A 14,404-nucleotide genomic window follows, 5' to 3' on the forward strand; every position below is an offset into this window, starting at 1 on the left:
TTGGCCAGTAAGTATTAATTAAGTAACCATCAGAAGTTGGTATGGGTTTGGTATTAACATTATAAAAGCCCTTTAGGATTTAGGAAAATACAAATCCCTATCCTCGAGAATGATTCCATCATTGCTTGTGTAAGAGAGTGTGGTCAAACTGGGCAATCACCAGTCTCCTATGGCTTCTCTATAGCTCACACCAGAGGAAATATAATATAGTGGTTAAGAACATGGTTGCTAGGGTAAGACCCAGTTTCCAAGTGAGGCTCCCTCAGTTACTAGCTGAATAACCCTGGGTAAGTTAGTTAACCTCTCTGACCACCAGGCATTGTGTAAGTAAACAATTTTGTTCGCTAATGTCTTCTTAAGGCCTAGCACAGTGCTTAGGATAGAGTAGGAACTTGATACATTTTTATAATGAATGATGTATGTAAAGCACTTAGCACATTGCCTAGCACAGAGTCAGTGCTCACACAATAAGACGTTAAAAAAAGCCACCTTGGGAATTCCCTGGCGGTCCAGTGGCTAGAACTCCACACTTTCACAGCCAAGGGCATGGGTTTGATCCCTGGCTGGGGAACTAAGATCCCACAAACCGCTCAGTGCGGCCAAAAAAAGCCACCTTGATCTCAGAATGCCAGATGTGTTACATATTAACTTGGTCTGTATGGTTGATATTAACCTCTTCATTTATCCAGAACATTTATTGCATAGAAGCTGTTATGTAGGAGAAACAAGGATTTATATGTTATGGTACTTGCCCTCAAAAAGTTTACAGTTTAATAATGGATAGAAAACGTGAATAGAAATAACTATAATAATAACCAGTATTGAATTATATTAAACAGTATATTAAATACCTTATAAACGATGCTTTGCATTTTTTGGAATTCAGAGAAGGGAGATATTATTAGATACAGTAGCATAAAACTAAAAGTCTGTGTGCTTTCTATTATCACTATGAGCTGGCAATTCTAAACAATGTCAGTGGCAACACATTCTTACCTCCCCCCTTGGCATGCCACTGACAATATTTGACAAAATTGATCAAGGAACACTTCATGACTGTGGCCCTTAAAGGACATAGGGAATTATATGGGCAAAGATGGAAGGCAAGGCAAGTAGAGAGAACAGCTTCTCCAAAGACCCTGGGGCAGGAAGTTGTGTTTGGAGAACAGCCAAGGAAGAAGAATAAAGTTGTAAAGGTAAAGATAGGTTGGCATTGGCTCCCAGAAGAAGGAAAGATGCCATTTATTGAGTGCCAACTACGGGTAGCCAAAGGATTGGCTTACATTGTCTAGCTTAAAACTTACAATAATCTTTCCACTTGGGTATTATTACCCCCATTTTATAGATGTGGAAACAGGTTCTGAGAGGGTCAGGGTCTTGCCCAAAATCCTGCAACTAGTGAAGGGCAGAGCTGGTATTAGAACAGAGATCAGATTGCTTATAAAACCTGTGGTCTTTCCACCTATGTAGCTTTGAATGCTGAGCTGAAGACAATGGGGGGCCACTGGAGATTTTAAAATCGTGAAGTGATCTGAATAAAGCTGTAGTTCAGGGAGGAGAATCATCGGGCACTGGTGTTAAGGATGAGCTCACGGTGGGAGTTGGGAATCAGGGAGGCCAGTTATGATGCTGCTGGAAGAGTCTAGATGAAAGGGATGATGGAAATGGGGAAAAGATGTCAGAGAGGCTGAAAAGAAAGAATTGCTAGGATTTGGAGACTGACTGGAGATTAGGGAGTGGAAATGAGGAAAAAGAAGGATGCAGAGATGCCTCTGAGGTTCTAACCTGGGAAACAGAATGATGGTGCTATTGCCAGAAACAAGAAAGCCAGAAAAAAGAGGGAGAATCACACAATCATGCCCTTCGATCTGGCTATGGCTGAGGACATTTGGCCTGCCCAGGGAAATAAGACAAGCATATAATCAGTATAAACATAGCAATTCTAAGAGTGAGTTGTTGATGAGATGTTGGTCAGGAATTATATCAATGAGCTTGAAAATGAAAAGAGTTTCCTCATCTGGAAGAAACCTCCTTAAAGGAAGCTACACTGGATGGAAGAGAAGGGCTAGAATACTTGACAGGAGGAGAAAGGTTATTCTCTGTAGTTGGAAAAGCATTAGTCAAGGCCTGGCGATAGGAAACAGCTCACAATGGCTCCATGCCTGCGGGAATGGAAGCGCCTCTCTTTTACTGGGCCAGGGTGACTACAGGTGGAGTGACCGTTTCCCCCATCTTCCTCAGTTCCCATCTGTAAGCAAAGAGCATTGGACTTCTCTTCCTGACAGCTCACTCCACCCATCCACCCCCAATCTAATAAAGGAAAGGATTAGGGAGAGAAGCAGGCCTCCCTGATGGGTTTGGAAAATAACTGCATAGAAAAAAGCTGGATGCATGTTCTATTATACATTTGCAATTACAAAAATCAAGAATTTGCAAAGGCTTATATTCAAGAAGGCAAATGAAATCACCCAATTAAAAGAAAAGAAGATGGCAAGGACTCAAAAACTGGTTACAGAATGTAATTTAATTGAAGAAAAACCAAGTATGGCAAAGGTATAATCTGCATTTCCCCTGGGTCTCAATTGAGTGATTCAGCTTTTTTTAGTAAGTGGGTCAGAAAACTGTTAATCCTATAATGATTTTGTTCAACTGCATTCAGCTGGTACATTTGTTTCTTGCAGATTTTAAAAAGCAAGTATGTTAAGACTGTCAAAGTTGTTGTTAACCCAATATCACATTGCTTTGTTTATCACCCATGAATAATGTATTTATTTTCTTGATTGAAGTCTGTCCTTTTAATTGACAAGTAGTGACAATATTGTTTGAGGTTTTACTTTGAAATTTTGTGTTTTGTGTTGCATAGCTCTATGGTATAGCTGATACAGTGATACCATATAATAGGGAGTCTCAAACAGAAATTTAACAGGACAAGCCATTGCACTACATGAGGACAAATATAGGAGCTGATATATTGGTTTTGTGGAGGCAAAGCTCAGGTTTAAAAACATAAGCCATGAGTCACCATGGAAGAGCTACTTTTTTTCAGTCAGTCCCTGGACGTAGTAATCTTAATTAACATGAGTCCTATTCTAAAATGTGGACCTGCTCTTGATGTGCTGGCAAATCAAAGATTTCAAAGCCTTTTAGACAATAGACCAGGGCCAGGTCATAGATGTCCTGAAGCTCAGTTTTCTTATCTGAAAATGGAGTTTAAAAATAGTGCTTACCTTAGGGCTTCCATGGTGGCACAGTGGTTAAGAATCTACCTGCCAATGCAGGGGACACAGGTTCGAGCCCTGGTCCAGGAAGATCCCACATGCCACGGAGCAACTAAGCCCACACGCCACAACTACTGAGCCTGCGCTCTAGAGCCCGCGAGCCACAACTACTGAGCCTGTGTGCCACAACTACTGAGCCTGCGCTCTGGAGCCTGCAAGCCACAGTTACCGAGCCCACGTGTCACAACTACTGAAGCCCATGCACCTAGAGCCCGGGCTCCACAACACAAGAAGCCACCACAATGAGAAGCCCTCACACAGCAATGAAGAGTAGCCCCTGCACGCCACAACTAGAGAAAGCCTGCGTGCAGCAACGAAGATCCAATGCAGACAAAAATAAAGAAATTAAATAAATAAATTAAAAAAAAAACCCTCATATTAAAAAAAAAAGTGCTTACCCAGGGGCTTCCCTGGTGGCGCAGTGGTTGAGAGTCCGCCTGCCGATGCAGGGGACACGGGTTTGTGCCCGGTCTGGGAAGATCCCACATGCCACAGAGCGGCTGGGCCCGGAGCCTGTGCTCCGCAACGGGAAAGGCCGCAACAGTGAGAGGTCTGCGTACCACAAAAAAAAAAAAAAAAAATTTTTTAATTAAAAATAAAAATAAAAAAGATAACCAACAAGGACCTACTATATAGCACAGGGAATTCTGCTCAATGTTATGCAGCAGCCTGGATGGGAAGGGAGTCTGGGGGAGAATGGATACACGTATATGTATGGCTGAGTCACTTTGCTGCGCACCTGAAACTATCACATTGTTAACAGGCTGTACTCCAATATAAAATAAAAAAAGTTAAAAAAAAATAGTGCTTACCTTATGGAGTTGTTGTAATGATTAAATAAATAAATACATGTAAAGCGTTGAGAACAGTGCCTCGCACATAATAAACACTATATAAATGTTGATCTTGTTATTGATGGGAAATTCTCCAAGGCATTATTACCGTATGAAGTTTGTTGGTAGACAGAGTCTGACCTCACGGAACACATTTGCTTCTTTTCTGTTGGAATCTGCATAACTCTTATTCTCAAAGCACAAAGTTGCAAGGGATTTACCTTGCTTGTCTATTCTTACCTCTTCATTTAGTGCCCCTCCCTCTGCTTCCAGGCACCCCACACCCTCAGGATTTTGTGCTCTGGCAAGACAAAGCCAGCACCCCACAGGCAGTAAGTACCCCAAGCTCTGGCCTTCAGATAGCCCAGCTTGCAAGTTCCTAAGAACTGGTCACTGTAGCCAGTATGAGAAATTGACTGATGCCAATGAAGTCATGACTGATAATGACAATGGATTACACACAGGTATGTTTTAACCTTCCTGGCAATTTATTGCCAACATCCAAAAGAATGCTCTCAAATTGTAGAATTTAATTGACTGAGATTGGCCAATAGGGAAAAAACCCTATTTTTTTGGTGCCACCTCTCAAGTCTATAGTTTTCTCTACTGTCCCTTGGAAGAATTCTGGGCCATTACAGAAAGAGAACTTTTGCTCTTGTTGTGAATTCAAGGGGTTTTATGAGATTTGCAGGACTTTGGGTGAGACTAGAGAAATTCTTGGGCTAAATTAGGGGTTTCCAGGTGTGGGCAAGCTGCTGAATAGTAAGTATAAGGTAGTTCCGGGGCAGGTGCAAAAGAGTAACAATGAAATGGAGCTGGTCTGAGCCTAGGACAGACATTGTTTCTTTTGGAGCAAACTAGACTTGGTCCAGGGGACCTAAAGCAAAGAGATGGACTGGCCACCATTCACTTTGCTGCTTTCTAATTGTGAGTCAGTATATGTTGCCAAAACTAGCAGATGGTTCAGAGAATCACAAAATATGGTTAAACAATTGGTAAATAGAACTTACAAAGAAAATGTGAATGAAGAGAATTATTTAACCAGAGACAGGTAATAACATACCCTGTGTTATTTTACTGAAGGTTGGTTGTCTCAGTTCTCCTGGAAAACAGAACCAATAGGAGATATCTATCTATCTATCTATCTATCTATATCTATCTATCTATGTATCTATCTATCTATCTATATATATATGTAGAGAGAGAGAGAGAGAGAGATTTATGATAGAAATTAGCTCACATGATTATGGAGGCTGAGAAGTCCCACCATCTGCCCATATGTCTTCTGGAGAAGCAGGAAAGCTGGTGGTGCGATTGAGTCCAAGGCCAAAAGCTCAAGAACTGGGGGGCTGCTGTTGTAAGTCTAATTCCTAGTTCAAAGGCCTGAGAACTGGAAGAGAAACTGTCCAACAGCAGAAGATGAAAGTCCCAGCTCAAGCAAAAAAAAAAAGCATATAGAGCTTTGCTCTGTTTTTTTGTTTTGTTCAGGCCCTCAACTGATTGGAGAGGGTGAACTTCTTTGTCAGTCTACCGATTCAAATGCTAATCTCTTCCAGAAACAGACGCACCCAGAAATAATGTTTCACCAGCTATCTGGGCATCTCAGCCCAGTCAAGTTGACTGCTAAAATTAACCATCACAGTGGTGATCAATTGTTCGCTAATTGCACTGAGGGTTTTAATTAAACATCAAAGAAAACTTTCAGAAAATGCTGGTTGCCTGACTCTGGGATCATTTACTGAGTTTACAGACTTGCTGGACACCTTTAAAAAACTGGGGAGGTGGGCTAGGATGGCTTGGATGTGGCCATGGTAAACATCTAAATATGAATGAATGATACACAAATGCCTTATCTCTATTATAATTAACCATGAAAACAGAAGTTAGTGTGTATTGACCTAAGCTCACCCACTATATTGGTCACATATGTCAGCATGTAGTGACAATATTTCCAGAAAGTTCTTGCCCTTAATTTAACACTTAAGTCATTATGGTAACTAGCCTTTGCAATGTCTGCAAACAGATCAGGATGGTTTGTGTCAGCTGTGCAAAGTTTTGACCATGAAAAGTGAAGGATACAATTTTTATCAAAGACAGCTGCGACTTCCATGATAAAAATTTCTTTTCATACAAATCGACTTTGACTTTAAAGCTAAGATTAAATCTTCAGGACATAAGTTGGGTTACGGAAGCTCATTAGATTCTTGTGTAATAGATATTGTGAATTAGGTATTACCACAAACTGTTACTCTTAAGAAATGAATTCATGACCATTTCCTAGGGATGGGAAAGCTTTCTATGTCAAAGCCATCTTGAGAACAGTGAAAAGTCCATTGTTCACACAGGTTTGGGCCACTTACCTCATTTACCTTCCACTCGTTTTTCCCTTGAAGTTTTGAGTAAGTGGGACTCCCTTTTGGGAGAGTGCAAATATAGGAGAGAGAGGAAGAGGCCAGAGGAGAAAGAGTGGAAAAATTAAGCGAAGAAACTGTTTGATCAGGGTGTCAGATCAGAGCCAGCTGTCTCAGTCAGCTAGCAAGGGAAAGGGGGTTTTAGATTTGTCCATGTTTTGGCCAGTTAAAGGGGGAACTATGGAGAAAGTCAGAGATGTGCTGGGGATTTTTGTTTTCTTTTGTTTTTTGCCAATTTCTTTTTCTCCTTGAAATGAACACCAGGGAAGTCATTTAAGGTATAGAATCATTGTACAAAACTGAGAAAATATACAGTATCACATGCAATTGCTCTCATAAAAATGGGAATGTCCCAAGAGGATAAATTTACCAAATTTAGTTATGCTGCAGCTCACTAAAAATTGAACCCTAACAACGTAACTTTTAGGGTTTATTCTTTTCAGAACACATTCTTGGGGGTGTGAAGCATAGTCATCTGGTATTATTTCAAATGATGATTAAAAGTGAGTCTTTTGTGGTAAGGAGTTCTGTTATTTTTATTTACTTACTTATTTATCTATTTATTTTAAGCCTCCTTGTCAACCACTGTGGTATAGTTCTGCTTATTTTAGGAAGCATGCATACAATTTGCCATTATTGTATTCAGTATCAATTATCCACTTGCTCTGTGTGGGTGAGTTGCAGAGTTGAGAATTTCCTTAAGAAAATGAGTTGTGATTTTTAAGTTTACTTTGATCACTTTCTTATTTCAGCTGGCTACCTGGGGTGAAGAAAAGCTCAAAAGACATCTGATGCTGCTTTTAACTTTTGGCTTGAGTCATACAGATTGGATTTAACTTTAATGAAAACAGAGGAAATAAACTCTGAATGTATGTGTTTGTCCAAATAAATATGTCTTGGACAAGAAGCCTGAGTTGTTTTTAAAAATTCATAAAGAATGCACTTTTAACTTTTGCTGTTTGAAATCTCAGGTATTGCTTAGCCTAAAACAATCAGGCCAACAAAATGATGTACTATTAGATTCTTGGCAAAAATTTTTTTAACTCCACCCAACCTCCCCTCCCAGGGTCTACCTCTCCCTTGTCAGCCCCTGCTTTCCCCTCATCAACACAAAGACACCCTCATCAGCTTCAGCATGGTAATGAGCTGGGCCCCGCCTGCCTTATTTTCTTTCAACATAGAGACTGTTTCTCAAAGTCCTGTTTGTGATTAACTAACCTTGGTGGTTACGATAACAAAAGGTGAAACAGTTCAAGCAGCATGTGGGAAATTTCCTTTACAGATGGTTTCTTTCCCTTTGGTGGAAAAAACAGAAACTATTGGATGGCATATATTGGCTCATAATTAATCATAAGCCAGGTTTGATATCCATCGAGCTGACTCTCCCAGAGTGTTCTGATTTATAGGATTGCCTCCTTAACAAGAAGGTAGGTAGTTCATCCTCACCTCTGTCTGGGTCTAGAAGGAGTTAAGCCGATGAAAGATTAAAAACGTCTTGGACAAAAACATCTTAGATCTGGCTTTTTATCCAGAAGAATTTAAAGCAGGGTCTTGAAGAGATATCTGTATATCCTGTCCACAGCAGCATTATTCACAATAGCCAAAAAGTGGAAGCAACCCAAGTATCTACTGACGGATGAATGGATAAACCAAAGGTGGTAGAAACACCCAATGGAGTATTATTCCTTACCAAGGAAGGAAATTCTGATATGTGCTTCAACATGGTTGAATCTTGAGGACATTATGCTAAGTGAAATAGGACAGTCTCAAAAAGACACTTATATAAGGTACCTAAAATGGTCACATTTCTAGAGACAGAAAGCCAGATGGTGGTTGCCAGGGTCTGGGGAGAAGGAAGAATGAGGAGCTATTTAATGGCTGGCTATTGAGCTTGCCTTGCAAGATGAAAACGTTCCAGGGGTTGGTTGCACAATGCCGTGAATGTACTTAACAATACTGAACTGTGCACTTAAAAATGGTTAAGATGGTAAATCTTCTGTTACGTGTATTTTACGACAATAACAATACCTGGAAAGAGGAGTCAGTGAGAAACACTGACTGGTGCCAAGTTTGAGACCGCGACAGGGAGAGGCAAGTGTTGGGTCCTGGACACAGATGGGGCTGTTGTGGTTGGCACCAGCCGTCCCCCTTCGGGACTGAAGGGCACTTGTCACAGCTGACACACCCCCGTTACCAGCCCTCAGCTGTCAGCCTTGTGTGAGAATCGCCCTCGGCAGAAGAAAGCCATCCTACCCAGTGTCACAGCCACTTCCCCAGGGCAGCTCGCATCCAATGAGAAGTCAAGGCAGGGGCAGAAAAGGCCCAGTCCTCTTGGCCCCAGATGGGGACAGCTCTGAAGGGTAAGCCCAGCTTCAGATCTCCCTGAGGGGTCAGCTGGAATCTCACTGTGACTATGTCACAACTTCTCTCTCTGTCCCATCTTGCTTCCTTCACTTGTCCCACAGGTGTCGTGCTGAGAGCCTTCTCTAACAAACTTCCTGCCTGCTAAGCTCAGCGATAAGGGTCTGAGTCACATCACCAGCTAAGACACCAAAGCCAGCAGCGGTGGTAGCTGAGACGAAGGTGAATCCAGACCGGGTAGTGGAGGAGGAAGAGAATGGGGACCAACTGCAGCAGCAGGGGCCGCGGCTCAGCCCACTAATTCCCGCTTCCAAGTTCTCCCTCAAGAAGAGAGACCCACGGGGCCATGGAGGAGCCGGTCCATGGAGGAGAGTACATGGAGGCGGGGTCCAAGCAGAGCAAGAGGTGGACTCTGGTAGGCACAGAGATGTCCCATTCAGATAGATCCCTCTTCAAGGAAGGGCTTGCTGCCCAGCTGTGAGGAATGCGGTCAGCAGATGGCCTCCAGCTGTCAGCTTCTTCAGGGTCAGCCTCACCTGAGATCATGCCCTTCCCAGGGCAGCCTGCATCAGGGCTAAAAGGATGAGGACATATAAAGGAATGGCTGTTTTGTCCTATGAGTTTCCTGCTGGGTTGACCCAATGTTTGTGTCCCCGTAAAACCTGTCTGTTGAAACCTAATCCCCAAGGTGATAGTATTTGGAGGTAGGATGTTTGGGGGATGATTAGTGCCCTTAACAAAAGAGACCCCAGAGAACTCCCGTTCTGCCATGTGAGGTTATAGCAAGAAAACAGCTGTGTGACCTAGGGCTCTCATCAGACACAGAATCTGCCAGCACCTTGATCTTGGACTTTCTAGCCTCCAGAATGGTGAGAAAAATGCCTGCTGTTTATAAGCCACCCAGTCTATGGTATTGTGTTTTAGCAGCCCAAGCGGCCTAAGCCATGGGTTGACCAAGGCTCTGTCAAGCTTGCATTTGCACTTTGCCTTCTGCCTCTTCCCAACCTTTAAATGTCCTGCACCCCTCAAAAACTCCACCTTGGTGTTTGCTTCCATATAATCCAACACAACATAAGCACCGATACTTTTAGCAGGTATTTTTAACTTATTTCATTGTCTACCACATTGTAGGTCCTCACTAAATGTTTGTTGAATAAATAAACAATATTAACTACTATGTAAAAAGCATTATTATGCTGGTTATACAAAAAAGAATAAGAAATTCTGTCTTCATTGGGGCTTGTTGTTCCATGCCCTCCTAGCTTGCACAATGGGCCCATGAACAAAGTGACTGGGGTGGCAGAGGTGGAGACGGTGCCTTTCTCACAATTATACCCAATGATCCACTTGCTGATTCTGTGCTTCTCGTCCCTGTAAACTTGGGCTCTCTAGGGTAAGCGTTTCTAATTTTTGGAGGAGCATTTAGGCTGGGGGACACAGGGAGGGTTCCACTGAATTGCACATTGTGACAACACTTAGTCACTTTGGGCTCCTCATGTCACTGAACCGACAGAGAAGGGAGTTACTGCACTACCTGGGTTAATCGGTTCTGATTGCCGGGGGAATTACTAGGGCTGCTGCTATAGTTGGCCCTTGAACAACATGAGTTTGAACTGCAAGGATCCACTCATACTCGGATATTTTTCAATAGTAAATCCTACAGTACTACTTGATCTGGTCTGTGGTTGGTTGAATCCATTGTTGCTGAGGAACCATGGATGCAGACAGCCAACTATAAATTGTATGTGGATTCACCCCCTCGTAGTTCAAGGTTCAACTGTATTTAACAGGGGCAGGACAGAGAATGTCTGGAACCCAGAGGGTTCACTAGTGTTATCACTTGATACTTCTATGCTTGGGATGACTGTTAGTGGGCAGTTACAATAACTGCGACCCGACAAGGGCACCTAATCATTTGCACCCCTTGGGGATGAACGTCTGGGTATTCCATCAGGCAAGTCACCTTGACCAACAAAAATACTAGCTGAAGATGAGGGAAATCCAGGTGGGTAGTGGAGGAGGGAGATGATAAATGAATTATGGCCCTAGGACTTGCTATAGCAGTAGAGACTGTGTATTAGTTTCCTATTGCTGCTGTAACAAATTACCACAAACTTTGTGGCTTGGAAAAACATAAATTTATTTTCTTACAGTTGTTTAAGTCAGAAGTCTAAGATGGGTCTCACTGAGCTAACATCAAGTGTCATCAGGGCTGTCTTCCTTTCTGAGGCTCTAGGAGAAAATCTGTTTCCTTGCCTTTTCCAACTTTGAGAGGCTGCCCACATTCCTTGGCTAGTGGCCCCCTTTCTCCACTGCAAAGCCAGTAACGTAGCATTACTCAGATCCTTCTTCTGTTGTCCTGTTTCTCTTTAACCACAGCTGGGAAAAATTCTCTTATTTTAAGGATTCATGTGATTAGATTGGGCCCACCTCGATAATCCAGGCTACAGTCCCCTTCACCCAAGTCCTTAACTTTATCGTATATGCATTTTGCCATGTAAGATAACATATTGACAGGTTCCAGGGATTAGGATATGGATATCTTTTGGGGATGGGGCATTATTCTTTCTACCACAGACTGTAACTTGTGTCACTAATCCTCTTGTCTCAGCCTTCCTGGAGTTTGTGACAGCCACCTTCCTGAGACAAACTCTGTAATTGACTGAACTCGTTTCTCTCCTCTTTGGGAAACAGTAAGGGCAATGTGGTTCTTACAGACACAATGGTGGCCCAATATTATCCTATGGAAGGGCGTGAATGGACCTGAGTCATGCAGGGGAATTGCACTTTATAAACCTTTCCAGATTTCTCGACTACCATCTTCTTTCTTCTTTCCTGATCAGCTTCCTACCCACACTGAGTTATCCTTCTACTTCTGGGCTTGATGCAATGCCATGCATGGGAATTTTCCAGCCTGGGTGGCTGCAAGGTGCCAGGTTACACAACCAGGAAGTGTAGGGAAGTTAGTTTCCCAAGCAATGAGTCTTGACCACTGGGAAGTGGGAAATGGGAGAGAGCTGAGCAGATACAGTCCCTCTCCTTCCTCCCCTTCACAGATCCCTCTTAGCTGTGGTTTCTTCTGTGGCTCCTCTGGAAAAATCCGTCTGCCAAGCAAACAAGCTTCAGCTTCCTGCTGTGAATGATTGGGATCAGTGGCCAGCATGGAAATGCATCACGTTGCTTTGCATCTTTTCTCACCTCTTTTCTCTTTTTTTCCCACATCCTCACTTCCATAGGATTTTACCTCCTAAATAAAGTGTCAGCACATTAATCTTTGTCTCAGTCTCTATTTTCTAGATGAACCAGGCTAAGTAAGTAGAACCAAGGAAAGGAAACTTTGTTTACGATTGGGGAAGGTCCATAGTGTCAGGCCTCTGGGTGCTTATCAAGAAGGTTGTAAGATTGTAGAAAAAACTAAAAAGGAAGGCCCTAAAGGCGTGTTTCCCTGACTTAACACTTCTGTTGAGGCAAGCCTCTACAATTGGAGATAAAAAAGGGAATGTGGCCTATTCAAATGTCACAGTGACACAGAGAATGTTAAGGCAGAAGGAATTCAGAACTTAAGGGGAGAAATTCCATAAAGCCTTCTTTCCTATAAGCTACAGTCTAGTTTTTCATCCATCCACCCATCCATCCATCCATCCATCCATCCATCCATCCATCCATCCATCCTCTACTGAGCACCTCCTTTGCATCGGGTACCACACTAGGTGCTAGGAAATAGCAGTGGAGGGAGATAATGATTCTGGTCCTCACGGAGCCCACATTTTGCAGGGAAGACAGAAAGGACACATATAGATGAAAAGTGCAGGATTAAAGGGGAGAATTTTTTTAGGAGCTTTTGGTGTCAAGAACCGGATGGTCTCCTATTACTACAAGCATATGAATGGAAATGAGCAAGGCAGAAATCTCAAAAGGCTGCCAGGTCTCATGGGAATCCAGATAAAAGCATACAATTCAGCTTCCCTGCATGTGTGGAAACTGGATCTTGTTGGGTTTCTGAATGACTAGATGGTAGGCAGGAACTGTAAGGCCCTTCAGATCCAGTGCAGTGATCCCAGCTCTATTATTTCCATGAATAAGCTACTATAACAAACAGACCCCAAAATACAGGGATTAATCAAGTTAGACATTTCCTCCTTTCTCACATTCTTGCCCATAGGTAGGAGTTGGTCCAAGGCGATGAGGCAGCTCTGCTCCTGGAAGCTGAATGGGGACCCAGGTTCCTTCTGTGTTGTTGCTCTGCCATACCGGGGTGGGTACTGTCTGTATCTACACAGTCCAAGCTGGCTCTCCAGCACTGCATCATCATTTGATCCTGTGAGAAGGGGGGAAATGGAGGAATTGAGTGGGCAAGTTGCTGAAGTGACACACTTCACTTCCACTTGTTCTACTGACAAGAACTAGTCACATGACCACTCCTACTGCCAGGGAGGCATGGAAACAGTCTCTAGCTGGGCTGAAACTCCTATTACTAAAAGGAAGAAAGGGAGAATAGGTACTGGATAAGATGGCCAGAATTAGCACATAATAATCCCAGTTAACATTGAATTTCAGATAAACAACAATTTTTAGTATAAGTATGTCCCATTTAGACATATTCATTGTTTATCTGAAAATTATTTGTCAGGTATCCTCAATTCAAAGCTAACCGTGTGTCCTATATTTTCTGTGTCAACACTAATAATGGGGCACAAAGAGCATTGTCACTTTTGTCACTGATATTGTCTTTTTGCATTGGCTACAAGTGAGCCATTAAGGCACCCAGGTTCAAGGGGAGGGATTAGAACACCTCTTGATGAGGAGGGAGTGACAAGGTCACACTGCAGAAGAGTGTGTGGGATGGAAGTTATGATTGTGGCCATCTTCGGAAAACACAGTTCGTCTTACACGTTTTATCTCATTTGAGCAAATCAAATGTCACCCCTCTTAAACACTACTTTCATCTCTCTCTTGCACCAAGTCTGTTTAAGGGCACCTGACCCACCCTGGGCTCTCTCCCAGGAATCTGAAATTGGAAGTAGAAAGGAAGGAAATGGGAGGAGACCTGGAACAAAGTGTGTGCTCTTTAATGGCAGTGCTCTGGAGAAAAAGTTCATTAGCTGCTATTGAATTCTCAAAACTCACCCTTGGTTTCTTCCTTTTATAAATTTTAATTGTTCAACTCTTCCTTTGATGCCACAAAATACCTCTAGCATCCTTTCATTAACTTCTTCTTCTCTCATTCGGTTTTTTTTTTTTTTTTTTTTTGGTTTACACTAACTATAGGACACTTCTGTTAATTGCAATCAAAATTTTGCAAGCAAGACATTGCACACAGCCAAATTTAACCTTGAAAGAGGTATAAAAGACAGACACTCTTTGGGGAATATTTGTCATTTCTCCTGAGGCATCTATAAAAGACATCACTTTTGTCAGCAACAGGACTGAATATGCCACCATGGTTTCTATTTTACTGTTGTTGTCATTGCTGTTTAAAGAAACTATCCACCGTCTGTGTTATCAATAAATAAGAGGTATA

General features: G+C 42.5%; 1 protein-coding gene across 4 annotated transcripts in view; it reads right to left on the minus strand.

The window, feature by feature from the left end:
* Positions 1 to 14,404, minus strand: part of LOC117197274 (40S ribosomal protein S27-like) — a 68,106-nt gene that overhangs the window by 7,329 nt on the left and 46,373 nt on the right. Inside the window, exons 4-5 of one of the 4 annotated variants that reach the window (XM_049698638.1) lie at positions 13,032 to 13,201; positions 5,352 to 9,457 (exon numbers count right to left, since the gene is read on the minus strand). The gene's annotated coding sequence lies outside the window, so the exon portion shown is untranslated. Of the gene's footprint in view, positions 1 to 2,505; positions 9,458 to 10,028; positions 13,202 to 14,404 lie in introns of those variants that run through there. The other 3 variants (XR_004477813.2, XR_007471924.1, XR_007471923.1) reach the window with 3 other exon arrangements.

This window comes from Orcinus orca, chromosome 15 (genome assembly GCF_937001465.1).
Source record: "Orcinus orca chromosome 15, mOrcOrc1.1, whole genome shotgun sequence".
Taxonomy (NCBI): domain Eukaryota; kingdom Metazoa; phylum Chordata; class Mammalia; order Artiodactyla; family Delphinidae; genus Orcinus; species Orcinus orca.